Source organism: Equus quagga, unplaced genomic scaffold (genome assembly GCF_021613505.1).
Source record: "Equus quagga isolate Etosha38 unplaced genomic scaffold, UCLA_HA_Equagga_1.0 71908_RagTag, whole genome shotgun sequence".
NCBI classification, from domain to species: domain Eukaryota; kingdom Metazoa; phylum Chordata; class Mammalia; order Perissodactyla; family Equidae; genus Equus; species Equus quagga.
In genome coordinates this window covers 1-3,285 of record NW_025802265.1, presented here as the reverse complement: position 1 = coordinate 3,285, position 3,285 = coordinate 1, and the positions used below count along the sequence as shown (strand labels likewise).

The window sequence follows — 3,285 nt, the reverse complement described above, 5'->3', positions numbered from 1 at the left end:
GGGAGGCAGCAAGGCCTGGGGCCAAGGCCTGGGCTGGTGGCAGGTCTCTAACCCTCCCCACAATGTGCACCTGCCTAGTCTCTCCTGAGTGTGTACAGGCCTGCATGTGTGCACAACCGTCCAGACCCCCAGGGATGCGTGGAGCCCATCAAGTCCTTGTGTCTGTCTCACTGCCTGGTTCTCCCTCTCCACTTTCTGGCTAGTTTGTGGCTCTGTTCTGGATCCAACCTCAGGCAGCTACAAAGTTGGCCTTCCATGGCAGCTTGTCGCTGAGATGGCTACAGTTTCCAGAAATGCTCAGGGGCTGGGGATTCCCCACCTGTGCAGAAACCAAGTAGGCAACTTCTGACAGGGAAGCAGCCGCCTTCAGGCTTGCCATTGTCACAGGGTCCTGACACTGAGGGTGTAGGGGCCGGGAGCTGCCCTGGGTGAAAACACCACAGACTCTCATTGGTCTCCCTCAGCCTCAGATGCTCCTCGGTGGGTTGTGTGCCTTCGATCTCTTGGCAGAGTGCTGACCTGGTGGTTTTCTCCGGCTTCTCCAGTGTGGTCATTGCTGTGCGGGAGGCGGATTTGCTGAATTCCTCGCTCCACCATTCCGTGTGTCCTGCCAGCCCACCCTGAGGACGTTGGGAAGGCACATCCTTCCAGCAATCTGAGCACCCAAGATGGAGACTCAGGGGCCTGGAGGATTTTGAGAAGAGCTGGTGAGAAGGCAGTACTGCAAAGCTTTTTGCTTCCGGAAAGCTCTCTGGGGTCCTCAGCATTTTCCTGTTTTGCATCAAAATCCTGAGATCTTGAAAATGCCAGCAAAGTTACAACGTGGGCCCCAAAAACCACTGTCTCTGGGCATCCAACACCAATCAAATATTCAGAATTGTTTGTCACTTGAGATGAGTGGAAAGGAATCGGGCAGGTGGGGTGGAGGGGTGGTCTTGGACCCCACTTTGTGTTGGAAGGACAAATGCCATGCAGATGAGTTTTTCTCTGGGCAGAAGGGCGGGGCCTTTGTGGAGAGCCCAGCCGCAGACACTGCTGTGGTCGCACTCCTGTTCCCTCAGCCCACCTGAGTGCCCCTGCAGCTGGGAGCCAGTGCCCAGGAGACTGACAGCGGCCCCCTGCAGTGCCTGCATCCCTCCTCCCTGCCTGAGGGCTCTCCTGCCCCATGGGTCCTTCCTCTCCTGAAAGGCTGTGCGGCCTTGTGCAGGAATGCCCTGGGGTGTTCCCTCCACCTGAGGGGACCGAGCCAGTCCAGGCAGGACCTGGTCTCCTGCTGGGACAGAGTGATGCTCACTACAGTAGTGCTGGTTCTTCAGGCCCCACTAAGGCTTTAATCCTCCAGGCTCACTCCCTGCATCCTCCCTCAGGCTTCCTGGGAAGACCTGCAAACAATTTCCCCTCCATCCTCCTCTGCATGGGTACCAAACTCTGCTGAGACGCCACACTGGCTGTGTCTTTGGACAGGCTGTACAGCCTTCTGGACTTGAGCTTCCTCGCCTGGAAGATGCTGACAAATGGCCTCCCTCAGGGAGTCATCAGGGGGGACCCAGTGTGTGACGATGCAAACCACTGCAAAGAACGACGCCAAGTGATCCTAAGTGAAAGTGCCAGCCTTGCAAAAGAAGCAGGAGCTCATGAGGTCTAGGGGGGAATGTGGGAAGCCTGTCCCAATGGCGCGGACAGTCCCGGATGGATGAGGGTGGCCTCGCAGGGCAGGCCCCCGAGCAGCAGAAGAGCCATTGGATGAGGAGGGACCAGGACAGAGGCTTCCAAGGAGGAAGATTGAAGTGCTAGGAGGTGAAAGAGGCCTTAGGAAAAGTGTGAGCCCTAGAAGATGTTTCCTCAAATGCCATTGTTGGTCAGAAAAATGGTGTCACCAAGCCCCAATCCATTGGATTTCTTCTTTGTTGGTTTTAGGAATCAGTGCACACTTGTAATCAGAGCCCATGTTTTGTTCAACATAGGGCATATTTCTTTGTCCTAACTTTTCCTTCTTTTCTTGTTCTAGCAGAGGAGCCATGCACATCTTCTCTCCATTCTTTCCTGTGCATGACTGGCCTCTCTGTTCAGAAGCGGATTGCTGGTGCTCATCACTCCCCCTCACCCAAAGGATGGCCGTCTTCCATGTCACACAGCAGATGTGAACCGTGGGGACAAGGGTCACGCCGGGTCACACTCACTGGTGAGGTCACATTGCTGGGTGCACAGCAGGGACTAGAGGATTTGGGCTGAATGAGTGAAAAGTATGAGTGAGAGTAGAAATGAATGAATGACTGAGTGAGTGAGTGAGTGAGTGAGTGAAGGAAGGAAGGAGGGAATGAAAGCCTCAGTGAATGAGTGAGGGAGCGCCTAAAGCCACAGCAGCTGGGATCCACCGAGGAGGAGACTTGATTTCTTGTGGGCTCCGAGGCTGTCACAGGGCAGGCCCTGCACAGTGGCATGGAACGTGTCCAGCTGTCCTCCCGGCTCTGAGACCCTGTCACCTGCAACACAGAGTCGCCTGGATCTTCTTCAACTCTGCCTCAAGGAATGCTGGCTATTCCTGGGGACAGGGCAGCAGGAGGGAAGCCGAGGAGGGACTCCCTGGACCCTGCACCCAGGAGGACCACTATGACAGCCTGGCAGGTGGTTCCCAATGTGCTCCGGACACCAGGCAAGAGATCCACAAGTCCTTCCTCAGCGGAGTCTCCCAAGAGCCCATCCGGAGGCCCAGTCATTTCCTCATTGCGCAGAAGGGGAAGCTGAGGCTCAGGGCCTCCCCTGCAGTCGCCAGCTAGAGAGAGGCTGAGCATTGCCTAGGACCCCTGTCTCTCTGGCCCGGGGTCATTCTGCCCAGTGTCCCACATTGCAACCTCCTGGAGCTCAGGACTCCTGTCTTTCCTGGAGCCAGCCCCATTCCGGCCTCCAGCCATCACTGAACTTGAGGCCCAGGGCCATCCCGTTTGCTTGGGGCTGGGGTGGTGACCAGGTTGGCCAGCCACAGACTGTGGGCTCTCCGAGGACCAGGACCAGCCTATCCCCCCACAGGATGAGGTCTCTCTGGGCACCAGCACCAAAGATTGTCAGAACTTTAGGGAAAAGAGGTCCTTCCTGGTCAGGGGGGCCCATGGGGTCTAACAGGCACTGGCTTCCAGTCCTGGCTCTGCTCCTCTGTTGGGCACAGAGGGACCCAGTCTCTTTAAGCCTCGGTTTCCTTGTCAGTGAATTGAAGGCCAGAATCCCTCATGCCCCACTGGGCTGCCAGGAGGATTGGGAGAGACAGCTCATGTGGCAAATAGAGGCCTG

General features: G+C 56.7%; 1 long non-coding RNA gene across 1 annotated transcript; it reads left to right on the top strand.

Annotated features, from left to right (window-relative positions):
- The first annotated feature begins 302 nt into the window (after nt 1-302).
- LOC124234145 (uncharacterized) lies at nt 303-2,792 on the top strand. Its single transcript, XR_006887237.1, has 3 exons — nt 303-707; nt 2,009-2,182; nt 2,495-2,792. It is a non-coding gene; the product is annotated as an uncharacterized LOC124234145 (long non-coding RNA).
- Nucleotides 2,793-3,285: the final 493 nt, after the last annotated feature.